Source organism: Lynx canadensis, chromosome D4 (assembly GCF_007474595.2).
Source record: "Lynx canadensis isolate LIC74 chromosome D4, mLynCan4.pri.v2, whole genome shotgun sequence".
In the NCBI taxonomy this organism is placed as follows: Eukaryota; Metazoa; Chordata; class Mammalia; order Carnivora; family Felidae; genus Lynx; species Lynx canadensis.
The window spans coordinates 30,624,027-30,651,036 of NC_044315.2; the positions used below are offsets into that span (position 1 = coordinate 30,624,027).

At 41.5% G+C, this 27,010-nt stretch overlaps 2 long non-coding RNA genes across 2 annotated transcripts in view; one reads left to right on the top strand and one right to left on the bottom strand.

Annotated features, from left to right (window-relative positions):
- The first annotated feature begins 229 nt into the window (after positions 1–229).
- On the top strand, positions 230–17,123 carry LOC116738439. Its single transcript, XR_004344390.1, has 3 exons — positions 230–360; positions 7,857–7,970; positions 17,019–17,123. It is a non-coding gene; the product is annotated as an uncharacterized LOC116738439 (long non-coding RNA).
- Positions 17,124–20,341: 3,218 nt separating this feature from the next.
- The window catches only part of LOC116738440, a 48,369-nt gene continuing 41,700 nt past the window's right edge, over positions 20,342–27,010 (bottom strand). The window contains exon 3 of the long non-coding RNA XR_004344391.1: positions 20,342–20,733. This is a non-coding gene — a long non-coding RNA (uncharacterized LOC116738440). The remainder of the gene's footprint in view (positions 20,734–27,010) is intronic.

A 27,010-nucleotide genomic window follows, 5' to 3' on the forward strand; every position in this document is an offset into this window, starting at 1 on the left:
GCGGAGCGGGGCAGGACGCACGGGGCGGAGCTGCGTGGGGTCCCGGCCCGCGGGGGCGACCCTCATCGCGGCGGGGCGGGGCGCAACCTGGGTGGGGCGGAGCTGAATGAGGGGCGGGGCGCAACCGGGGAGGGGCGGGACAGAGCTCCCGGCGGGCCGTAGGGCGGAGCACAAGGGGCGGAGCTGCGTGAGCTTTCGTCTGGCGTGGACGCTGGGTCGCGGCCCGCTGGGTGCTGGTAGAGTGTGGAGCGTACGGGGACTGGATGGGGCGCACACCGTAGCTGCGAGATGAGGCTCCGCTGGCCGCGATGCGCAGGCAAGCTTAAGCTGCACGGGTGTTTTCTGACTCAGCCACTATAGGTAGGAAGAGGGAGAGGGGTCCAGGGGAGAAAAAGTTGTTTAGGAAGGACGCAGCCCCCTGCTTCGGCCGAAGTTACTTCTTATTTAGAGAACCAGTTACCAATTTAAAGAATTTTCTTCTCAGAACAACCACATTTATGATTTAACAGACTTATTGTATTTTCCTTCTATTCCGTTTTTAACCGAGCCCCTCCTTAGTTCTGGTGTTTTGTTTTGAGGTATCATTAATACACAGTGTAATGAACACATCTTAGCTGTAGAGTTAATTTTTATTTTTAAAATAAATATTTAATTTTAACTTAATTTAATTTTTTTTTTTAAATTTTAGAGAGAGCACGCGCGGGCGTGGGAGAGGGGCAGAGGGAAAAAGAGAGAATCCCAAACAAGCTCCACACTCAGTGTGGGACCTGATCTCAGAACCCTGGGATCATGACCTGAGCCAAAATCCGGAGTCAAAGGCTCAACCGACTGAGCTATCCAGGTGCCCCAAATCTTTAATTTTTAATTTAAAGATTGCCAACATTTTATCATGGATATTTTATTTTTTTTATTAAAAAATGTTTTTGTACTGAATTGGGTTTTTATTACAACTATTATTTGTATACACATGGTCAAATGACATAAGTCATTACATAATTTGACATGCAATTATTAAATATAAAATGCAAAATTATTTTTGACATTTATTTCTTAAGGACATGAATGGGCTTTCCCCCCGATTCTTGTATCTGTGAATAAACATTACTCATTTTGCTAATAGAATTCTGCTCAGCATAAACGATGCCACCGTAAGATTTAAAATACACATCTCTTGATTTATGTTTATGCATTTTTGCTGAGTATATACCCAGGAGAATAATGATTGGGTCATTGGATGTGCATTTCTTCTTTATTTTTTCTGACCGTGATTAAACAAGGAGTTTCAATTTATTTAATTTTTTATTAAGTTTTTAATTTCAGTTTCAGGTGTACGTATCTTGGATACTTTACAACACGCTCAAAAAATTGAAAGAATTGTGCAGTGAACACTCCTGGGTCCACCATCTAGTTTCTATCGATAATGTTTTACTCTGTCACTTTTCTGCCAGAGTCCAGCCCCAGCAGGTCCAGAGGTTCCTGAAGGATGAATGGCGTCGGCGAAAATAACAAATGGACACAGACAATAGCAGTGTGTTAGATAGGCCGCTTTATTGTGGCAAGCGTGGCATTATATTTGTTAGCAAATTCCTTATAGCATGTGTCATCTATGCTTTCTGGCATTACCTAATTCTAAAAATGTTCTTTTTTGTAATCACCCGTTAAGGAACAACATAGTTATTTTCTTGTAACATTTCCTCTTGCCCTTTCAAGGTCATCTAGCTCTCAACACCTCAAGTGGAACCTTTACAGGGACATGACTTCTTAATTGTTCCTTTGAACCATCTGGGATACAAGGAACAAAAGTATTCGCTTTGGTCTGGGGTGCCCGGAGGGAGGCAAGAGGGCCCTGGGAACCCATGTCTTATGTGCTCCCAGAGAGACAATGTATACCTAGGAACTAATGAACCATTCTGTACCTTAACCCACCAGGTCCAGATATGCTCTGGAATGCCTCCTGGGGGCCAAGTGGGCCTGGGGGTTGGAGTAACTTGTATCCATAGATACATTCCTTTGTTACTGGAATTGGGGATTTCAAACCCATTTGTCCCCCTCCTTGGCTGGGAAATATATGGGGCTATCCTTCCTTTAGGTAGAGGAGTCTTTATAGGGGGTGGCAAAGGCTGGATGTAGGGCCACTAATTTCCCTGCGGAATCTTCTTTCTTTCCCCAATGGTTTTTTTCCCCGAGGGGCCTGTCATGGGCAATTCCCCAATCAACAAATCCCCATGTACTTTCATTGGTAGGGAGGCTGCCCTGACCATCGCGAAGGCCAAATTACAGAAAAGCAGGAGTACAAGAAGCTTCACTTTCGGTGGGCCGCCATGCAGTCCCGATCCGTCCACCGCCTGGGCCCTGCCATCAGGCTGGTTGGATAGCTTGGCTTCTGGCACTTTTCTGTGCATCTCTGCACAGTCGAATGAGTTTTGGCTGATTGTCCACCCCTGTTATTCACATCCCTATGAAAATATGGAAAATTTTCATCACTGGAACAAACTCCTTTAATTCTACTTTGTGTGTGTGCGTGTGTGTGCAAGGTAGTGATTTAAATATTTTAAGTCATAGAACAAAGTAAGTTTGCAGCAATTTGTGCAAGTGCCACAGACAAGAAGAAGCTAAGATGCATAGGTTCAACTTCTTTTGGTAAGACCACCAATTTTTTTATTATTAATTTTTGTATTTGAGTGTTGTGTTGACACACAATGTTACCATTAGCTGCAGGTGTAAACATGGTGCTTCAACAAGTTTAAACATTATGCTATGCTTACCACAAGTGTAGCTACCATCTGGCACCATATAACACTATTATAATATTGGCTGTATTCCTTATGCTGTGCCTTTTATTCCTGTGACTTCTTTATTTCGTAGCTGGAAACTTGTATCTCTCTCTCCCTTTCACCTGTTTTGCCCATCTACTCCCCATCCCCTCTGGCAACCATGAGTTTGTTTTCTGTGTTTACAGGTCTGATTCTGCTTATTTATTTGTTTGTTTTGTTGGTTTTTTTTTTAGATTCCACAGTGAGTGAAATCGCATGGTATTTGTTTTTCTCAGTCTGACTATTTCACTTAGCATAATACAGTAAAACCTTGATTTGTGAACATAATTCATTCTGGAAACACGCTTGTAATGCAAAGCACTTGTATATCAAAGAAAATTCCCCCATAAGAAATAATGGAAACTCAGATGATTCGTTCCACAACCCAAAAATATTTATATAAAAATGATCACAAGGGGTGCCTGGGTGGCTCAGTTGGTTAAGCGTCCGACTTTAGCTCAGGTCATGGTCCCACAATTCATGGGTTCGAGCCCCTCATCGGGCTCTGTGCTGACAGCTCAGAGCCTGGAGCCTACTTCAGATTCTGTCTCTCTCTCTCTCTTTCTCTGCCCCTCTCCCTCACACTCTGTCTCTCAAAAATGAATAAATGTTAAAAAACTTAAAAATAAATAAAGATAAAAATGATCAGAATACTGTAATATAATACAAAATATGAAGAAAAAATAACCTGCACTTACCTTTGAAAACTTTCCTGGTTCATGTGAGGGAGACGAGAGAGGAGCGTTGTTGTGTAGGAAGACTTTCACTCTCACTAATGGAATCTTTGCTGTCTTTTGGCTCAATGGTATCTTTTTCTTTTCATGCACCTTTAACAAGGAACCTATCCAATGACACTTGCTTTTGCCTCCTTTTGAGGATTTCACAGAAACGTGACCTTGCATTGTTGTTAAACAGATTCATTGCTTGCACGCTGCTACAGCCTTATTTGGGTAGTGCTTTTCTACAAAATTTTGCATTGTTTCCCACATTTTACACATCTCCCTAATTTCATTTGAAGTGAGAGATTCCTCCACCTTTTTCTCCTCCTCCTCTGCAGACAAGACACAGACCTAGACTTCTTATGAAATCTTGCAGTTCCAGCTACTTGCATACCTCATTTGTACTTCGTGATGATGTCTTTCTTCCACTGTAATCATCCCCTTCTTTTTTAAAAAAATTTTTTTATTAATGTTTATTTATTTTTGAGAGAGACAGAGTGCGAATGTGGGAGGGGCAGAGAGAGAGGGAGATACAGAATTCGAAGCAGGCTCCAGGCTCTGAGCTGTCAGCACAGAGCCTGATGTGGGGCTTGAACTCACAAACTGAGATCATGACCCGAGCCAAAGTCAGACACTCAACCGACTGAGCCACCCAGGTGCCCCTCATCCTGTTCTTCTTACCGCCTTTCTTTTCCACCTTTTTCTGCATGGGGATCATTGTATATGCTCACACGGATGTTGACTACAGTACAGTATTAAGAAATTCTTGTCATATACCATATTTAATGTAACTGGCAATAATGCAGCAGAGGAAAGGGTCTATTTCTGCAGGCAGCCTGACCTAGAATGAAGCAAAGCATTCCTAAGCTTACTCTTGTATGGAAAAGCAAAGGACTGTCCATTGGTGCTTTGAAGTGACAAAAATACACTAGTTAATGTCAGTTGTGGGCACCTCCCAGTGTTCTGAAAAATCACTGATTTCTGCCCAACACTGAGGCCTGAGACAGAGAATCTGAGCATGGGAGACAATCATCCACAATCCCACAGCAAGACAGAGAGAGAGAGAAGAACCATAGACTCAGTAGTGATCACGTGACATTCGGAGCCATGTACTGCTATTGCAAGACATCACTCCTTTATCAAGTTAAAATGTATTAGAAATGTTTGCTTATCTTGAGGAACACTCGCAGAACAAGTTATTCACAATCCAGGGTTTTACTGTGCTGTTTAGGTTCATCCATGTTGTCACAAATAGTATGATCTTGTTCTTTTTATGATTTCATAATACTTCTCTGTATGTGTGTGTTTTACTTTTCAAGAGTTGGTATGATAAACCTATCTTAGGGGGCACCTGGAAGGCACAGTCAGTAGTCAGTATAGCATGCCACTCTTGATCTCCGGGCCTTTGAGTTCAAGCCCCACATTGGGTGTAGAGCCTACTTTAAATAGATAGATAGATAGATAGATAGATAGATAGATAGATAAACAAACCTATTTTAGAAATGTACTGGATAGAATAGGGGCACCTGGGTGGCTCAATCGGTTAAGTGTCTGACTTCAGCTCAGGCCATAGTCTCACAGTTTGTGAGTTCGAGCCCGTGTTGGGCTCTGTGCTGACAGCTCAGAGCCTGGAGCCTGCTTTGGATTCTGTGTCTCCCTCTCTCTCTGCCCCTCCCCTGCTCACACGGTCTCTCTCTCTCTCTCTCTCTCTCTCTCTCAAAAATAAGTAAAACATTAAAAAAAAATAAAAAGACATGTTCTAAATGTTTCAAGAGTACTCTCCCCCCCCCCCAGATGTTTTTTAAGTAAAAGACTCCTCAAGTGAGACAACCCACCTGAGTGTGTAAAAGGGCTGGGAGGGATGAGGACGATGGAGTTAGATGACTTGGCATCAGTTTTGTAGAAGTCTCTACCAGTGTGAAAATGAGTAAAGGACACCTCATTTAAAATGAAGTATGGAGACAGATACCATATGGTTTCACTCTTATGTGGATCCTGAGAAACTTAACAGGAACCCATGGGGGAGGGCAAGGAAGGAAAAAAAAAAAAAAAAAAAGAGGTGAGAGTGGGAGAGAGCCAAAGCATAAGAGACTGTTAAAAACTGAGAACAAACTGAGGGTTGATGGGGGGTGGGAGGGAGGGGAGGGTGGGTGATGGGTATTGAGGAGGGCACCTTTTGGGATGAGCACTGGGTGTTGTATGGAAACCAATTTGTCAATAAATTTCATATATATATAAAAAAAAATGAAGTATGGAAAAAATAATAATAAAATGGAGTTCAGAAGCCATGAAGGGGAAATTTTCATGCAGATGCCACTCCTTGCAGCCTGTACAACCAGCAGGAAGAAGGAAGATAAGAATTATCTTGGCAAGAGAGGGCATGTTTCACTTACGAGTTTATCTCCTGCTTTTAAGATAAAGGAAGATCCCATGGGGCGCCTGGGTGGCTCAGTTGGTTAAGCGGCTGACTTCAGCTCAGGTCATGATCTCGCGGTCCGTGAGTTCGAGCCCCGCTTCGGGCTCTGTGCTGACAGCTCAGAGTCTGGAGCCTGTTTCAGATTCTGTGTCTCCCTCTCTGACCCTCCCCCATTCATGCTCTGTCTCTTTCTGCCTCAAAAATAAACAAACGTTAAAAAAGAAAAAAAGATAAAGGAAGATCCCTCTCTTCCCAGCAACATGCTAACTACTGCTTGTGGCCAGTGAGAAACCACCACAGCTGCAGACTCTTATTCTTCTCCAGTGAACTTTTGTTCAAAAGAAATCTCCCAAATTTTCCCAAAGGCCTAATAAAAGCTGAACTTCCCTTTGTTTCTTCATACTTGCCTGTGGTTTGTCATAGTTTGTTTGTCCCAAATTGCAGTCCCTTTGCTATTGCCAAATAAATTCATTTTGCTGATAAAATAACTGGCTGTTTTATTTTTAAGGTCGATACCAGGTAGTCTTTTAGGCCTGCTTCTAGTTCCACCCTAATTTCTCCTAAGGCAGGCTGTATGTAGGCAGGCATAGGGGAATTTAGGAATTTCTGCAGCCTCTAGGAGACCCCGTTGGCCCCAGACTTGGGGGTTAATCTTGTACTGGGGTTTCTCATAGTTGGTGACCATGTGTCCAGAACTCCTGGGACGGGGCCAGATAACAGACTTCGTCTTTATAAGTTCACCCACCTTTGTATCTGGATTTGCAATTCAGAAAATGTGATCCTCTATTATATTTGTCTAGTTGAAGCCCTTTAGAGTCACCCATATCCTGGACAGAGTGCTAGTGAGGTATATGTGACTAGTGTCTGCCACAAAATGTGGGAGAAACTGATCCTGTATCCTCTGGCTTGCAGCTGTGTGATGTATACATTATTGGACAAATATTTAAGTGCTTTGTTTGAGAAACCTGCAGTGGGTTTAGACATTTTAAAGCATAGATCTGTTGCTAAATCAAGAAATAGGTGTTGGGGTGTCACAGTGTACTTACACAGTATGTACAGCAGGATATTTTAAATATTTGAGGAAACGGGTCATCTGTCTGACATCTTGCCTGTAAGTAGAGAGTAAAGATAGTTCATGATTTGACGTTTCTTTTCTACTGCATTTCTTTGAATGACATCATATCTTTGCAAAGCTGGGTTTTCAACAGCTGTGATAAAAATCTGGAAACACACAAAAATTACCGTGGAACAGGAAACCAGGGTGGTGGTGTCCAATCTGATTTCGAGGATTGAGGAGTTGTATAGTGCCCAACAGGCACACAACCTGGAATGAAATAAAAATGTGACATTTTCTTTTCATTTATAGCTTTATCTTCAAACAGCGATTAGGTTGTTAAAATATAAATACTTATTAAGTTGTTTGGACCCTACTTTTTTTTTAATGACTTTTAAATATTTATTTATTTTTAGAGGGAAAGAAGGAGAGACAGGGAATCCCAAGCAGGCTCTTTGCTGTCAGCTCAGAGCCTGATGTGGGGCTCAAACCCCTAAACCGTGAGATCATGACCTAAGCCGAAATCAAAAGTTGGTTGCTTAGCTGACTGAGCCACCTAGGTGCTCTGGACCTAACTTCTTTTTTTTTTTTTTTTTTTTTTAACGTTATTTATTTCTGAGACAGAGAGAGAGAGCATGAACAGGGGAGGGTCAGAGAGAGGGAGACACAGAATCTGAAACAGGCTCCAGGCTCTGAGCTGTTAGCACAGAGCCTGACGCGGGGCTTGAACTCACAGACCACGAGATCATGACCTGAGCCGAAGTCAGCCGCTTAACCGACTGGGCCACCCAGGCGCCCCTCTGGACCTAACTTCTAAACGAAGGGAACTGACAGGAATTTCTGTTGCCCTAAAGGTGCTGTGAGCCGAGTATTTGGGAACCTCTAAATGAGACAGTAAGCTCCTTGCCTTCTGCAGCACTGTACTATCTTCACAGACTGACATGAGGTGTGGCACATAGTAGGCCTCGGTGAGTATTGTTTGGGGAATGCATGGAATAGGTGAGAAATGGTGGTGCCGGGAAAGCTCAGCCAGCCAGTGTGCAGTGAGCTATGAGTGGGAGCAGGGCAATCAGAGTGCTTCACAGGTCGGGTGTTTCCCACTGGTTGAAACAGGCAGGGCAGAGCTCAGAGAACACATCCAACTCAGTCTGGCCAGTCCACAGAAACCTGTCCACCTAACACCCAGCCAGTTCTATTTCCGCTTAGATTATTCCAGAGATGGGCCTCACCTGACTGTAGATGTTCAGATTTCCTTGGCTTAGTTGCTAACCACTGACTCTAACAAGAATTTTCACACTGATCATCCCAATAGCTATCAAAAGTCCCCAAAACTGGGGCGCCTGGGTGGCGCAGTCGGTTAAGCGTCCGACTTCAGCCAGGTCACGATCTCGCGGTCCGTGAGTTCGAGCCCCGCGTCGGGCTCTGGGCTGATGGCTCGGAGCCTGGAGCCTGTTTCCGATTCTGTGTCTCCCTCTCTCTCTGCCCCTCCCCCGTTCATGCTCTGTCTCTCTCTGTCCCAAAAATAAATAAAAAACGTTGAAAAAAAATTAAAAAAAAAAAAAAAAAAAAAAAGTCCCCAAAACTGCCTGGTTGGACTCAAGTATGTTAATAATTTATCAACTATTTTAGCCCAGCTAGAGAACCCTAAACTGCTACCTTCTGGTTATTTGGTGCACTGCACACTTCAGTATTTTTAAGCATTTGTTACAATTAGGATTAAATAAGTATTTGTTTCTTTTCCATTTCTTAAGTAGACTATAAACTCCCTGAAAAAAAGTCCATGCCTACTTTGTTCTATCTCTAAAATCTATCACAGAGAAAGTACCCAAGAAATATTCATGAATGCATGAACTTCCTTTTGCTTGTCTTTAAGTCTTCCTTTTGCACGCACTTCTTCTTCCACCTATCCTCCCCTATCCCCAGTTTCTCTTTTCCTTCTCCCCAAGCACACCTGGCTGAGTGCTGTGACTGTACCTTGGTCTGAAAGTAGTGCATTATTGGTTTATTCATCTCTGCTGCTGTCACTAATGCACCTTGGTTTTTCTGAAACAAGGAATGTAGTTCCCAAGAGGTTAATTCCTCAAGAAGTAACTCAGGGGTATCTGTCTGGCTCAGTTGGAGGCGCATGTGACTCTTGATCTCGGGGTTGTGTGTTTGACTTGGGTGTGGAGATTACTAAAAAGGAAAAGGAAAGAAAAATAGGAAGGAAGGAAGGAAGGAAGGAAGGAAGGAAGGAAGGAAGGAAGGAGAAAAGAAGTAACTTAGGCTGACCCATCAGGTGCCAATATGCCCCATCAGCCTTTTGAAGAGGGCCTTTCTCAGAGAAATAAAAGTAAAGGACTTTGTTGTACAGTAAAAAGCTATCTGTGAAAGGCAACTTTTGGGTTTTATCATTAGCTGTTAATTTTTAGTGTGAATAGAGTGCAGTATTAGCAGGGTGAATGAAATACATAGATAATAGAGGATTTTAGAAACCATGTAGACCCGTGGAGGTCAGGAATCAAGCTCGGTTCCCTTCAGGCCTGGTCCGGTTCAGTGACCTCCTGTCTAGCCTTCATTCCAGCAGGTGCTAATGGTGTTTTCAGCCTGCTCCTTCCAGTAGTTCCCTGTGAAGGCCTTCCTGTACATGGGGACAAACATTCTTTCTGAGTCACTTCTCCAGATGAAGGTGGGAATCACCACAGGAATATACTGATGTTCGTTTGTAAGCCATAAAATGTCTTGCATTTATAAGGCATTATTATTACTACAAAAGAATTCTAGAGGGGCGCCTGGCTTGCTCAGTCAGTAGAGCCCGCAACTCTTGATCTTGGGGTTGTGAGTCTAAGCCCCACATTGGAGGTAAAGTTTACTTTAAAAAAAAAAAAAAAAGAATTTCCAGAAAGCTTTAGACAATAAGTCTCTAGATAAACAAAAATTAAGAGAAATTCTGTAAATGCCTGGCCAATACTCTTCAAAAGTGTCATAAAAGTCAAAGACTAAGAAACCATCACAGATGAGAGATAAGGAGTCATGACAACTAAAGACAACATGGTATTTTGTATTGGATCCTGGAGCAGATAGAGGGTATTAGTAGAGAAATTGGGGATTTCCAAATAAAGTCTGTACTTCAATGAGTTTAGTTTTGACAAATGTATCATAGTTGTGTAAGATGTTAACAGAGGTAAGTGAGTAAAGGGTAAATAGGAACTCTGTACTGTTTTGCAATTTATCTGTACATCTAAAATTAGATCAAAATAACTGGTTTTAAAAAAATGTTCTAGTGTCCAAGTGACCCAGAAAGAAGTATGCATACAAGCCAAAAATGATTACCACAGAATATGTTTTATTCTGGTTTGGTGTTTCATTTGGTTACTTTCAGGTGTATTTTTTAAAAATTTTATTTAACTGCAATGTATTATGGTTTCCTTTACATTTTAAGGATACAAATTGTTTTTCATGTAAACTCCTTAATCCCTGTACTCAGGATATAACAGGTAGAACTAGTCACACAGTCAACAAATATTTACTTAGCAACTTCCCTGTGTCAGGTATTGGTAGAAACTAGAAAGATTAAGATAAATAAGACACGCTTAAGGCAATGAGCTAATAGTCCATTTGGGAAGATAAGCTCAGAATCAATAGTTGTGATGAAGAGCAATAAATAATATAGCAGAAGAATGAATAAGTATAGTGAGAACTTATCAGTTACAGTGCTTTTGTTTTCAAGTAATAGAAAACCTGGATTCTATCAACAAAAGCAAAAATCATTTAGTGGGACTCCATCAAACTTAAAAGCTTCTGCAAAGCAATAGAAACAACACAATGAAAAGGCAATCTATAGAATGGGAGAAAATATTTAAAGGCAATCTATAGAATGGAAGAAAATATTTGCAAACCATATATTGGAAAAGTGGTAAATATCTGAAATATATAAAGAACTCAGAACTCATTAACAACAAACAATACAATTTAAAAAAATAGGGGGAAAAGTGGGCAGAGGAACTAAATAGACAGTTTTCCTAAGAAAACATCCAAATGGCCACCAGGTACAGGAAAAGGTGATCAACATCACTAATCATCAGGGTAATGTAAATCAAAGCCACAAGTAGCTATCACCTTACACCTATCATCAGGGAGACAAGAAATAATTGTTGGTGAGGATATGGAGAAAAAGGAGTCACTAATCACTGTTGGTGGGAATGTAAATTAGCATAGCCCCTATAAAAAGTATTATGGAGGTTCCTCAAAAAATTAAAAATAGAACTACCATATGATCCAGCAATTCTACTTTTGGTATATAACCAGAAAATGAAAACAGGATATTGAAGCAATATATATGCACTTCCATGAAGATTGTAGCATTATTCATAATTGCCGAGACATGGAAACAACCTAAATGTTCATCAGTGGATGAATGGGTAAAGAAGATATGATATATATGCAGTGAAATATTATTCATCCATGAGAAAGAAGGAAATCCTGCATTGTGACAACATGGTTGGCCCTTGAGGATATTATACTCTGTGAGGTAACTCAGAGAAAGACAAATTCTGTACGATATCACTTATACTATGGAATCTAAAAAAAATGCTTAACTTGTAGGAACAGTAAAATGGTGGTTACTGTCATCTTGTGGAGCCCTTCCCTGCTTCTGCACCAACCACAGTTGTTGAGTTCAGCCAAGAAAGAATATAGAGAGCCAAACTCTTAAGGGGGAGTTTTTGGCCCCGTATGGTCCTTGTTGGAACTGCCATGGCGGCTGTCTACCACCCCCCCCAACCCCGCCCCAGAGGTGCGGAGTCAAAACTGCAATGTAAATGTATTATAATGAAGCTATAGGTTACTGTAGGGCAGCCTGTTATAGGGAAGAATGCATGTATATCCTCCAGGGTCTTTCCTGGCTATTTGGAATCTGGTTTCTGCCTTTTTTTTTTTTTTTTTTTTTAGTTGGAAAGCATTTGTTCCCTGCTTTTATCTAGCTAATTGCCTACTCTATCAGTTACCAAGGCCTGGAGGGTAGAGAATAGGAGAGATGTTAAAGGGTGTAAACCTGATAAATAAGTCTTAGAGATCTAATGCACAGTATAGTGATTATAGATAACAATATTGTATTATAAACATCAAACTTGCTAAGAGACTAGATCTTAATTATTCCAATCACCATAAAAAAAGAAATGATAATTATGTGAGGTGATAGACGTGCTAGCCAACACGGCACTGGCAATCACAATGCAATAATAAATGTATCAAATCAACACGTACACCTTCAATTTACACAACGTTATATGTCAAATATATTTCGATTTTAAAAACCCACATTTTTTAGACAACTGGAAGCCATAAATTGGGTTTATACTAAGGAATTCTTGTAATTTTTGTTAGGTGTGATAATGTCAATGTTATGTGTTTTTAAAGGTCCTTACTGTTAGAGATACATACTATTCATAAGTAAAACAATATAATGGTGTAATTTGCTGTTTGTTTCAAATTACTCAAAAGAAGAAAGAAAAGGTGAGAGAAGAATAGATGAAACAAGATTAGCTGTCACCAGCTAGACCCCAAGACCCACCTTTACTGCCATGGGAAGTAGGGGAGATGATTCGTTTTCAGAAACACCAAATAAAAGTGTGCTGTCTAGTTAACAGTAGGTTTACAACCTATTGGAAATATGTATAAACCCCCCCCCCCCCCCCATGGAATCCCAAACCCTCGGACACTTGACTTCCTGGGTCTTCTTCCTCTCTCCCTTTTGCAGGCGTATTTTTGCAGGCTTTGCAATGAGCATGCACCAAAAAAGAAGGGACTTAAAGTCTGTCACCTCAGGAAATATACATTTGTTCCAATCAGACTACTTTTTGGCCTTACATGGGCAAAGGCAATGTCCAGGTAATGCTGTAACCTCTGTAATACTCAGCCAATGAGGAACCAGGGGAGGGACTTACATGCTAAAAGATAAATTGCTGTAACTGCCCCAGGGGTGACTGTCCATCAGACTCCCACTCCTGCAAGAACGTTGATTAAAGCCTCGCTTCACCATGCTGTGAGTCTCACGACCCTCCTTTGATTGGGTCAGTGGACTTATTTCTTACACTGCTCACCTGCTTGTACTCCCCTACCCTTGTCCCAGTTTTCCTTAAGCTCTTCTTTCCAGATTACCTCCTAACTCAGGCAGGTGGAAAGCGAAACCTCCCCTGGAGTGATAGTGACTGCCCTGTCAAGACCTCCAGCCGGCCCAGACCACCCAGACCAGTTTGAGTGTAACCCCTGACTCACACTTGTGCAGATGGATAATGGAGTGACCTCCAGGATGACCAACAACTACCTTTACTCCGTTGTAATACTAATATCTCCAAGGAGGGGCATGAGCCTCATTTATGTAACATACAATGTGTGTATAGGAATGTTTCCTTAAGGTGCATGAATGACCTTATGCCCACCTCTACATACGATGACAAAGCTTCTATATCTAAATATTCATCCTAACCCATAAAAGGAACCCATCCACCCTTGCTCAAAGGGGGTCATGGCTTTCGAAATTATTCCCCATGATCTTATTTGCTGCAAATAAACTTTTCTTTGTGTGACAACTCAGCGAGTTTCCAATTCACCAAGGTGGGTACTCACATTGGTTTGGTTACATAGCCAAATGATAATTTTTGAAGGTGCATGATGGTTAAACATGAATTCATTATACTATTCTTCCATTTTGTATAGTTGGGATTTTTCATATTAAAAGTTTAGTTTGTATAGTTTGTCCTCGGGCTTCTAACAAACATAGTTAAATGGTTTCCTAGTGATGTAAACAATTCCTTCCTTCCTTCCTTTCTTCTTTCCTTTCCTTCCTTCCTTCCTTCCTTCCTTCCTTCCTTCCTTCCTTCCTTCCTTCCTTCGACTATTAGAAATAACATTTGGGTCACATCCTTTTGCAAACACCAATTTTGAATTGGGAGAGTATATTCCCCGGGATAAATTGCTAGAAGTCGAATTTCTGAGCAAGAGGATGTGCTCATTTTACATGAGGGTTATTGCCAAATTTATCATAGCAGAGGTGGTCTTGGAAGTTCCTGTGTCCCCATCCTCTTGCCAGCACTGAGTATTAGCAAATTAGGATAATTTAAAATGCTCACAAATAGTGAGGTTATTTCTAAACTTCTAATTTGCTATGGGGCTTATGTGGGATTTAAAATTGATGTCAGGGCACATGGGTGGCTCAGCTATTTGAGCCAACTCTTTGTTTCAGCTCAGGTCATGATCTCAGGGTCATGAGATCGAGCCCCACATTGGGCTCCATGCTGAACGTGGAGTCTGCTTAAAATTCTCTCTCTCTCTCTCTCTCTCTCTCTTTGAAAAAAATAATTAAATTGATGTCTCCATCCTCTTTCTTGTTTGGGAGTCATCAATTCTCAAGGAAAGAGAATGGTGTATTTACATTGAAGACCTTTTGCCAGAGGGAATTCAGTACCAAAAGCCTCTGGCCTCTAGAGAGGAAGCTTCTTGAATTTCTGGGAATAAATGAGTAGAGGAGAGTAAAAGGCTGATGGATAGCACTGACAACATGCAGGTTGCCAGAGAAAGACTTGACTGCACTTATTACTAGCATCGTTCTGGTAAGTAGACATAGATGTGCAAATAAGAAAACAGTTGCTCCTATTTTGACAGCTCTAATTAATTACTGATATCAGTAGATTTAAAGTATTCTTTTACAATACTGCTTTTGGGGTTATATTTCACGTAAAATAAGAATTACAGATTAGGCAGTTTAATTTTCAAATATAAAGAGACATGTGATTTAGTCATTGTTATTTTAGCAGAGCAATGAACCCAGGCATCATTAAAAAGTAATTCTGTAGGAGGGAGAGTAGCCATGCCAAATGCAGAAATTAGAAAGGATTATGGACGGAGCATCAGAACATGACTGAATGAGTTAAAAACTCTGAGGGATAAAGCACCTGTGACAGTTACCAGTTTATTGTCTCCCAGCTCCAAATTAATCCTTCAATATATGTTCTGTGATACTGGACAGATTTCCTTCAAGCATCTCTCATTTATAGTGAGCACAATGTTAAGCATTTTCAGTAGAGGGCATGGGGTCTGGTGGGGGGTGCTTTTGCTTTTGCAGGAGGAAGGGGCTCTCATACTGTTTCTGGCTGCTGCATGTTGGGTCAATGAGAACACCAGGTGGATCTCTGCCCAGTCACATGCCCAGTTTGTGCATCTCCTCAGCAACCTTGCAGTCATGGCCTCATCTAGTAATAATCTTGCTTGACGCAGAAACTGCCCAGAAGCCCTCCTGCCTCCACCAGTGGCCCAGTTCCTCACCTGCACCACAGGTGGTTCCTGTCTAGCCACCACTTTCTCTGCAGGCCTGCACATGGTCCACCTGCACTTCTGGACACTCCTGCACACTCATATCTCTTCTGGGATTATACCTGTGCCTCACCTGCCCTCTGGAGAGCTGCTTCCAGCTTGCCCACTAACTGTAGACTTTTGACACTGATTGGCCTGGGGGAACTAGCAAACTTCTTTCTCTGCTATCCAGTCTACTGGATATCTCTGATATCTCTGATATTTCTGAATCTCTGGTACCCAGCCTAGGCTGGACTGCATCTTCTCCAATGAGGTATGAACCCTGGATTTGGGGAAGGGGCCCATTCCAAGTTTATCTTCCTTGGGTACTATCTTTCAGCCATAGTTTATGTTTTCCAGTCACATGTCAATCAGAGTTGAATAATGTTTTGTATTAAACTTTCTAACCTACGTTGTTATTTCAGTCTCCTTATTGGGCCCAGACTAACACAGTGCCTTAGAGACTATGATCAAGGAAGTATAAATACATGAACCATTGTCACTTCTATCTTGTTATTTAAAAATGGCCTGTATTTTGTGGTATAACTAAGAAAAATGCTCTTCATGTGTCCATGGTTTTAAATAGAACCAAAAAACATGAATTGGAAAACACATACACATGGAGACAGTGCTGCATGTGGATAGGGTTGCCAGTATGAACTATTTTGTTGCTCTAGAAAAAAAACCTCCTGCCCCAAAATATCCTCTGACAAATCCAAGAGCAGATTCAATTGCCAAGAATAAAGATCCAAGGGTGATGACACAAAGGATGTGTAAATTATTTTTTAATTCCTTAATTTTTACCCTTACTAAAGATCGTGGTAAATACAATTAACATAAAGCTGACCATTTTAAACATGTCTAAGTGTACACTTAAATGGCATTAAGAATATTTGCATTGTTGTGCAGCCATCATACCACCCAGGATTTTTTCATCTTCCCAAACTGAAACTCTGTACCCATGAGCCAATAACTCCCCTCACCCAAACCCCTTGACAACCACCATTCTACTTACCTCTATGAGTTCGACTGCTCTATATATCTCATAAGTGGAATCATACAGTAATTTTCCTTTTGTGACTAGCTTATTTCATTTAGCATATTGTCCTCAAGGTTCATCCATGTTGTAGCATATGCCTAGGTTTCCTTCTTTTTTTTTTTTTTTTGTTTATTTTTGAGAGAGAGAGAGAGCATGAGCAGGGAGAGGCAGAGCATGAGCAGAGAGAGAGCAGAGAGAGAGAGGGAGAGACAGAATCTGAAGCAGGCTCCAGGCTCTGAGTTGTCAGCACAGAGCTCGATGCAGGGCTTGAACTCATAATTCGCAAAATCCTGACTGGAGCCGAAGTCGGACACTTAACCGACTGAGCCACCCAGGAGCCCCTGATTTCCTTCTTTTCTAAGGCTAAATGACATCCCATTATATGTATATATCACATTTTATTAATTCATCTGTTGATAAACATTAGGTTTCCACCTTTTGGCTATTGTGAATAATGCTGGTATGAACATGAGTGTACCATTCATTAACTTTTTAAATGTTGTACTGGTATATTACATATATTAAGAATGAGAGAAATTTATTTTACTAAGTCGACACATGATTGTGGGGGCTGGCAAGTATAAAATCATGTAGGACATGCAAATTCATGTAAGAGTTGATGTTGCAGTCTTGAATTTGAATTTTTCAGGACAGGAGGCTGGAAACAGAGTATTTATATTGTGGTATCGAGGAGAAATGCTTCTTTTTCAAGAAACCTATCTTTGTTCCTGTGTTGTTTCCTTATAATAAACCAGCAATAGTAAGTAACCTGTTTTCTCAAGTTCTGTGAGCTGTTCTAGCAAATTATCAAAACTGAGGAGGGTGTTTTGGGAATCCTTGATTTATATCCAGTTAGTCAAAAGTACAGGTGACAACTTGGGACTTGAAACTGGCATCTGAAGGTGGGGGAGAGGGAGTCTTGTGTGATTGAGCTTTAACCTGTGGGGTCTGCCCTAACTCTGGGTAGTGTCAGAATTGCTTTGTGTGGAAAATCCACACATTTGGTGTCAGAAGTGTGAGTAAAAAAAATAATAATAATTTTCCTTTCAGATGCCCTAAGAAATCTCTTATATTCCACACACCCTTTTCCTTACTTCCATTGTAGAGTAGCAGCACAATTTCTCCTTGGTAATCACCCCAGCCAGCACAATAACTTCCTTGTTTACCTGTTGATTCAGAGGCATGAGGAGCCCAAAATGGCCAGCTGGCAATCTTAAGTTCTAGTTTAAGGAATTATTGTTGTGTCTCCTGGCAGAAGCGTTCTTCCTTTTAGAACTAAGTCCTCTAGCAGAGCAAAGCATAAGGTCATGGGGATGGGGTGAAAATTCTGCTGGTGAGGGGTGCCTGGGTTGCTGAGTCAGTTAAGCATCTGACTTCAGCTCAGGTCATGATCTCATGGTTCATGGGTTCAAGCCTTGTGTCGGGCTCTATGCTGACAGCTTGGAGCCTGGAGCCTAGAGCCTGCTTTGGATTCTGTGTCTCCCTCTGTCTCTGCCCCTCCCCTCCTCATGCTCTGTCTCTCTCTCAAAAATAAATAAACATTAAAAAAAATTTTTTTAATTCTGCTGATGAGTCACTAGGGGTAATACTGAGTAGTACCATTCCCATTTCCACCCCCTGACTCCTGGCTATGGAAGAAACAACACCACATATGGATGCTGATGTAGAACATATGCCTCTTCCTGGAAAACGTTGCCCCAGCCCTGCAAGGTATTGCCATCTAGCTGGCATTGTAATTGAGTTTTCAAAAGGCCATTCCACCAAACATTGAAAACAGCTGCTTTAAGGTTGGTGTGGAACATTACAAGTCCTTGAGTTTCAGCCCATTAGCACACTTCATTTGCTGTTAAGTAAGTTCCCTGATCAGAAGCAATACTATGTGAAATACCATGATGGTAGATAACGTGTTCTATAAACACATGGATCATAGTTTCCCAGAAGCATTGAATGCAGGGAAAGCAAATCTATATCCAGAATAGGGGTTTATTCCAGTAAGAACAAAATACTGTTGTTTCCACAATAGAAGTGGTGCAATGCAATCAACCTGCCACTAAAAAATGGTGCCATAATGCGGGCTCAGTGTTGGTCTCTGTTGCTGGCAAATTGGGCACTGCAGTGGTGGCTATAACCAGGTCAGCCTTGGTGAATGTTGCCAAGCCCATGCATGACCTTCATCTCTGTCACCATAGCCATTTATTTAATGAGCCCATTGGGCAATAATGAGCAGATGGGGAAGAGGCTGACTGGTTCACAGAAAGAATCACCATATCCACTTGATTGTTAAAATTCTCCTCTGCTGAGGTTACCCTTTGGTGAGCATTCACATGGCAAACACATATCAGTTTTTCACTCATTCAGAGAGGTGAGTCCACTTACTTCTTCCTTAGACCTTCTTTTTTATTGTTCATTTATTTTTGAGAGAAGAGTGTGAGTGGGGGAGGGGCAGAGAGAGAAACAGAGGATCTGAAGCAACTCTGCACTTACAGCAGAGGGCCTGATGTGGGGCTCAAACTCATGAGCTGTGAGATCATGACCTAAGCCAAAATTGGACACTTAACCATCTGAGCCACCCAGGTGCCCCTTCCCTTACACCTTCTTGATGCCTACTTTCTAATCATGTTCCCTCCAAATCCTTGACCACCTAGTCAAACCATTGGCCACAGTTCATGAACTGGTATATAATTGCACATCTGGTCATTTCTCTTTCTAAGCAAATGAACAACCAGATGCACTGCTTAAAGTTCTGCCCTCTGGAGGATTTCCCTTCAGCATTGTCCTTCAAGGATATCCCAGAAAGGGGCTATAGTGCTGAAGCTGTCCACTTTTGGGATGGTACCAACACATTGTGCAAAACCATCTACAAACCAGGCCTGAGTATTCTCTTCCTCAGTCAACTGATTGTAGGGAACTCCACATGAGTTCATGGGTGCAGGTTGGGAAATAGAAGGTAATGTAGCAGGAATGGGGACCGTGGGCATTTGGGTTACTTCCTTTTGTAACTTTATAGTGCCTTCAGAGCTGTGCAAGCCCAATCTCATATATGCTGCTTCCATTTGCTGATGGAGTGTATAACTTTATGGCTTGGGGTCAGATAATATCCAGTTCATGATGGGCAGTTCAGGTGCATGGTAACTTGGTGGCCTATGATTAAGTGTTCAGTCTCTACTAAGGCCTAGTAGCAGGCCAAAAGCTGTTTCCCAAAATGAGAAGTTATCCACAGTGGAAGGTATGGCTTTGCTCCAAAATCCTAAGGTTCTGTGCTGCAGTTCACCTATAATGGCCTTCCAAAGGCTCCCAACAGCATCTCTATCAGCCACTGACACTTTAACACCACTCGGTCTCCAAGATCATCTGACCTAAGTGGCAGAGCAGCTTTCACAGCAGCCTGGATCTATTGCAAAGCCTCCTCTTGTCCAGGCCCCACTCAAGAACAGTAGCTTTTAGGTTACTTGGTAAATGCGTCCAAAGTAGCACACCCAAATGAGGAACACGTGTCTGAAATCCAAAGAGTCCTGCAGGTGTTGTGCCTCTTTTTTAAGATGTAGGAGGGGCAAGATGCAACAACTTATTCTCCACTTTGGAAGAGATATCATGACATGCCCCACATCACTGAATGCCTAGAAATTTAACTGAGGTAGAAAGCCCCTGAATTTTTGCTGGATTTTTTCCTATGCTCTGACATGCAAATGTTTTACAAATGAGTCTAGAGTAGTTGCTACTTCTCAATCCCTAGTTCCAATCAGCCTAATGTCAGTGTTTTGGAACACCATGATGTCTTGTGGAAGGGAAAGGCAATCATGGTCCATTTGGACTATTATGACATAGGCGGGAGACTTATCATGCCCCTGAGATAAGACAGTCAAGTTATATTGTTGGCTTTGCCAGATGAAAGCAAACTGCTTCTAAGAGTCTTTTCTAATAGATATTGAGGGAGAAAAAAAAAAAAAACATTTACCAGATCAATAGCTGCATACCAGGTAACAAGGATGTATTTATTAATTTGTTGAAGCAATGAAATCATATCTGGTATAGCAGTTGCAACTTGAGTCAACTTTTAATTAAGTTTGTGATAATCCATTATCATTATTCAAGATCCATATATTTTCTGCATAGGCCAAATAGGTGAGTTGAATGGGGATATGGTGAGAATCATCATCCTTGCATGCTCCAGGTCCTTGATGGTGGAATTAATCTCTGCAATACCTTCAGGAATGCAGCATTGCTTTTGGTTTTCATTTGCTAGGTAGAGACAGTTCTTGAGGCTTCCACTTGCCTTTCCTACCATAATGGCCCTCACTCCATAGGTCCGGGAACTAATGTAGGAATCTGCCAGTTGCTGAGTATGTCTGTTCCAATTAGGAATTCTAGAAATGGGAAAATAACCACAACATGGGTTTGGTGACCCACAGTGTTAGATGAACCTGAGCTAAAACCCCATTAATTGTCTGACCGCCCACAAGAAACAACAGGTGTTGACAAGGATGTGGAGAAAAAAGACTCCTCTTGCAACTGTTGCTGGGAATACAAACTGGGGCAGCCACTGTGGAAAACAGTATGGAGTTTCCTCAAAAAGTTAAAATTAGAACTACCCTAAGATCCAGTAATTGCACTACTGTGTATTTACCTGAAGAATATAAAGCACTAATTCAAAGGGATATTTGCACAGTTATGTTTATAGCAGCATTATTTACAATAGCCAAGATATGGAAGCAGCCAAAGTGTCCACTGACTGATGAATGGGTAAGTAAAATGTGGTATATGTATACAATGGAATATTATTCAGCCATAAAAAGAATGAAATCTTGCCATTTTCATGGAGCTAGAGAGAATGGAGCTAGAGAGAATAATGCTAAGCAAAATAAGCCCATCAAAGAAAGACAAATACCATATGATTTCACTCATATGTGTAATTTGAGAAACAAAAAAAAAGGGAAGAAAAGAGAGAGAGACAAACCAAGAAATAGACTCTTAACTCTAGAAAACAAACTGAAAACAAACTGATGATTACCAGAGGGGAGGTGGGTGGGAGGATGGGTTAAAGATGTGATGGGGATTATGGAGTGCACTTGTCATGATGAGCACCAGGTGATGTACGGAAGTGTTGAATCATTATATCATACACCTGAAACTAATACAATGCTGTATGTTAACTAACCAGAATTAAAATAAAAACAAGTCACCTGCACTTGTTGGAATGAGCACTGGGTGTTGTATGTAAGTGATGAAATCATGGGAATATACTCCCAAAGCCAAGAGCACACTGTATACTCTATGTTAGCTAACTTGACAATAAATTATTTAAAAATAAACAAATAAATAATCCCCCCAAAATCACCTGACCTCCATTAGCCCCTTCTGTGGCTAGGAGACCACAGTGACATTTGGGGTCCCTTGAAATCATTTTAAGTGTAGAGCCAGTGTCCAGCAATCCAAATAGTCTGATTAGTTCCTTTTCCCCAGTGCAGAGTCACCCTAGTGATAGGCCATTGGTCTCTCTGGGAAAGACTGGCAGAAAGCTTAACAGTATAAAGTTTGAACAGCATCCTGAGTTTGGCTAGGGTCCTTCCTCAAGGGAACCTGGCTTTTCCTTCATTCAACAGGTTCTGAGTCTGTAAACTGTCTCGAGTCTAGGGAATTGGTTGAGGGATCTTTTTTTTTAATTTTTTATTATTATTTTTCTTTATTTTTGAGAGGCAGAGAGAGTGCAAGTGGAGGAGAGGCAGAGAGAGAGGGAGACACAGAATCCGAAGCAGGCTCCAGGCTCTAAGATGTCAGCACAGAGCCTGATGTGGGGCCTGAACTCACGAACCCGTGAGATCATGACCTGAGCTGAAGTCAGACGCTCAACCAACTGAGCCACCCAGGCACCCCTTGACTCTATTTTTTAAAAATTCAAGTTAGGCTTTTGTTCATTTAATCTAGAACACTTCCACTTATACAGATCAAGTAAGAGTTTCATACATTGCCCATCTATTTCACGTGTAATGACACCATGATCAACTAGTTAATGCCATACGTCTCTGCAAATCAGACTATTTTATTTACTGCTTTGACTCTGCTGTCCATTACAGCAACCATGGGTACCTTGCCTTAGGTGATTAAGTGCCACCACTTGACCCTTGGCCCCTTGGGGATCTAATACTCATTGTTTTTAGGTTTCCCAACTTACTGGCAGCAGTTCCCATTGTAATTTCTAACCTACAGAGAAGAGTGAGCACAGAGATCTTCAAGGATGCTGGAGTTCCCTTGCACGAATTTATTTCCCTGTAGTGAAAGGTGTGTTGTCTGTATGTTCCTCGGGTGGGTGAGCAGGACTTAAATAATAAATGTTCTCTAAAACCCCAATCTCCCTAGGCCTTTGGATACCTTTCTCTAAGAATACCAAGGAAGTTCTGGAATTTCAATCTCATTTAATATAGGCTACATTTTTGGTCTAAACAACCAAACATACTATTAGAGATGTTTTTAACCCCTTGAGCTGCAACATTAACTTTGGAATCTTTGCTTCGTGGGCCCCTATCAATAAATTTAACTGATCTAAACTTCCACCATTATCCTACACTCTTAATATCTCTTAATATACTCTTAAGATACTCTGGATTTCTGCCTCTATACATTGGAAAAATAATGTAATTCTTTTGGAGTGTGTTACACTCCATGAGTCACACTTCATAGGTCACCTTTAGGGGCTTGATGGAACTTGAATCCAGTTATAGGTCTAGAAGCAAAGACAGGTGGTAAGTAAGGGTTGGTCTTGAGGAGAATCAGCATTGTCTTGCAAAGCTACTACAATACCTCAAAGGAAGCCATTACGAGTTCTTCAGGCAAAGTAGGATTAATGTCACGTGTCGGTGGAGTGGCTGCTTTTGACAAAGAAGACTCATCAAAATTTAGGGGCTGTGTTCCATTTTATCAGGATCTTCCTGATTCCAGTTTTCAGGATCCCATTCCTTTCCAATCAATGTTTTATTTTAACAGGAGACACCTGTGAGACTGGGAATTCCATTTGTGCTATAAGTCAGCCATTTCAGGATGAAACTCTAGGTTTGTTTTTCAGCAATCTCAGCTCTGCAGCTACAGGACATAAGGTTTTTTCAGGACATAGAAAGCTTCAAGTAATTTATTCAGCACTCAAGCTGGGATTTCAAATCCCTGGGCTCCTCCTTTTCTTTCCTCACTCTGTCCAGTACAATTAGGAGTAACCAGCCAATCTCATCATACTTGTTAGTTTGACAAAATGTTTTTTTAATGTTTATTTATTATTGAGAGAGAGAGAGAGAGAGAGAGAGAGAGAGCGAGCGAGAGAAAGGCAGAGAGAGTGGGAGACAGAGAATCCCAGGCAGGCTCTATACTGTCAGCACAGGGCCTGATTTGGGGCTCAAACTCACAAACTGTGAGATCCTGACCTGAGCCAAAATCAAGAGTTGGATGCTCAACCGACTGAGCCACCCAGGCACCCAGACAAAATGTTCTGAAGGTATCAAATACATGGTCACCCAGGACCTTGCTCCATATTAATAGTGATTAGGAATATTCAGAGGTAATGTTTATCTCTATTGCCACATCGTGCTATGGATTATAAATGTTCTCTTTGCTACTGAAAATAGAGTTATTAGTGCCTTTAAATGCTACCAAATTAAAGAACCAATTCCAGAAACCCCAGAACCAATTCAAGAAATTCAACTTTAAGATTGTGTTCCTGGGTCGCCTGGGTGGCTCAGTCAGTTAAGCGGCTCAGGTCATGATCTCACAGCTCAGTGAGTTTGAGCCCTGAGTTGGTCTCTGTGCTGACAGCTCAGAGCCTGGAGCCTGGTTCGAATTACCCCTCCTCCGCTCATGCTCTGTCTCTCTGTCTCAAAAATAAATAAACATTAAAAAAAAAAAAAAAAAAGATTGTGTTCCTGTAGGGGCACCTGGGTATCTCAGTCAGTTAAGCGCCTGACTTTGACTCAGGTCATGATGTCACGTTTTATGAGTTTAAGCCCCACATCAGGCTCTTTGCTGACAGCTCAGATTCTGGAGCCTGCTTTGGATTCTGTGTCTCCCTCTCTCTGCCCCTCTCCAGCTTGCACTCTTTCTCTCTCTCTCAAAAATAAATAAAAACATTAAATAATTTTATATATAAAAAAAGATTGTATTCCTCTGAACCACACTCAGTACCAAAATTTGTATTAGTCAGGGTTCTCTAGAGAAATAAAACCAATAGGATATGGTGGTTGGCAAGTTTGAAATTTATAGAGCATGCATGCCAGCAGGCTAGAAATTCAGGGATGAGTTGGTATTATAGTCTTGAGTCTCAGATATGCAGGCTAGAAACTCAGGCAGGGTTTCTATGTTGCAATTTTTTTTTTTTTTTTTTTAGAGAGGGCACAACTGAGTGAGGGTCAGAGAGAGAGAGGGAGAGAGAGACCCCAAGGTCACCCGATGTGGGACTCAAGCCCACGAACTGTGAGACCATGACCTGAGCTGAAGTCAGATGCTTCAGGCACCCCTATGTTGCAATCTTAAGGCAGAACTGCTTCCTTCTCAAGAAACCTGGCATTGTTCTTAAGACCCTCAACTAATTTGTTGAGGCATTTCACATTATGGAGGGTAATCTGCTTTATTCAAAGTGTACTGAGATGGCTAGGTAGATAGATGATAGATATAGATGCAGATATGGGTGCAAAGAAAGTAGTAAACTGGAAATATATATAACTATTAATGGTGATTATCCTTGATGCAGAGAGGAGAATTGGAGTTAGGAGATTTTAATGTTTTCCTATGTATGATTATGAATGATCACAAAGGTATGTCCATGTAATACTTTTAAACTGAGAGAGACAGAGAGAGAGAGGCTACTAGACTACATGTTCTCTAAAATCCCAATTGTAGGAAACCTGAACTATTGGGCTGGTCCCCCAGTCTTCCCACTCCCTCTTTCCAATCTCAGTCTGGCCAGTCTCCTAAAGCAGGGCAGATGTGAAAGTGTGATCTCTGAGAAGACACATTCTGCTCTGTTGCCTGGGTTGTATAGAAGCCCAGCCCCCCTGAGAAAGAGGGCAAAGCACACGTGCAGACAGAGTCCATGAAGGATAAAGATTTCTTAGCACAGGGGCACCTGGGTGGCTCATTCCATTAAGTGTCTGACTTCAGCTTAGGTCATGATCTCATGGCTCGTGAGTCATGAGCCCTGCATTGGGCTCTGTGCTCAGAGCCTGCAGCCTGCCTCAGATTCTGTGTCCCTCTCTTGCTCTGCCCCTCCCCTGCTCATGCTCTGTCTCTCTCTCTCCCTCAAAAATAAATAAATGTTAAAAAAATTTTTTAAATAAAAATAAATAAAAAGATTTCCTAGCACAGCTGAATCTTTGGTTTCAGTTCATTACTGAACTTGGGCTGCATCTCAGCCCCTAGGTTCTGTGAGTCCTTTGAATCCTGATAATAAATATCTCTGTGACTTAAGCTGATTCTCTGCTGTTTTGTTCTCTGTAACCCCAGCACCTAGAACTGAATTTTTCTTTTGGCAGATACCTGACATATGTTAGGACAAAATGAAGTTACAACTCACCATCTCTTTTGCTTATTGTTGAAAACATAGAATGGAAATAGCTCAAAAGTAAAATCAAACCTAAGTTTTGATGAATTTATCTGAAACTGAATTTATTTGAATTATTCTGTCAGATTAGAAAAAATGAATTAAAATTCTTATGTTTCACATATCAGATTTATTCATTAAACAGGAAGATAAAAAGCAAATGTGGTAAAGGGGCACCTGAGTAGCTTAATCAGTTAAGTGCCCGACTCTTGATTTTGGCTCAGGTCATGATCTCACAGTTATCAGATCGATACCTGTGTGGGGCTTGGGGCTGAGCCTTAAGCTTGCTTGGAATTCCCTCTCTCCCTCTGGACTTCTCCCCTACTCATGCCGTCTCCCTCACTCATGTGTGCTCTCTCTCTCTTAAAATAAATAAACATTTTTTTTAAAAAGCAAATGTAGCAAAGAACCAACTTTAATCTACCAGAACGGGGAAATAAATACTTTGCAAAGAATTTTGTTGAAAGAAGTCACAAGAGGATTATGCCTAGGTGGCGCTGTTTGCTTTTATACATTATAAACAGAATTCAGAATTCATTTTTAAAATTTTTTTAATGTTTCCTTATTTTTGAGAGAGAAAGAGAGAGTGAGAGCAGGGGAGGGGCGCACACACACACACACACACACACACAGAATCTGAAGCAGGCTCCAGGCCCTGAGCTGTCAGCACAGAGCCCTATGCAGGGCTCAAACTCACGAGCTGCGAGATCATGACCTGAGCCTAAGTGAGGCACTTAACTATCTGAGCCACCCAGGCGTCCCTACATTTTGTTTTTTCTTTTTTTTTTTCTTTTCTTTTTGGGACAAAGAGAGACAGAGCATGAACGGGGGAGGGGCAGAGAGAGAGGGAGACACAGAATCAGAAACAGGCTCCAGGCTCTGAGCCATCAGCCCAGAGCCTGACGCGGGGCTCGAACTCACGGACCGCGAGATCGTGACCTGGCTGAAGTCGGACGCTTAACCGACTGCGCCACCCAGGCGCCCCATTTTGTTTTTTCTAGAAGGAAACTGAAAAGTGGACTCTTGTGGAGATCTACTTCCTTAGTTCTGTTAATTATTCCCATCTT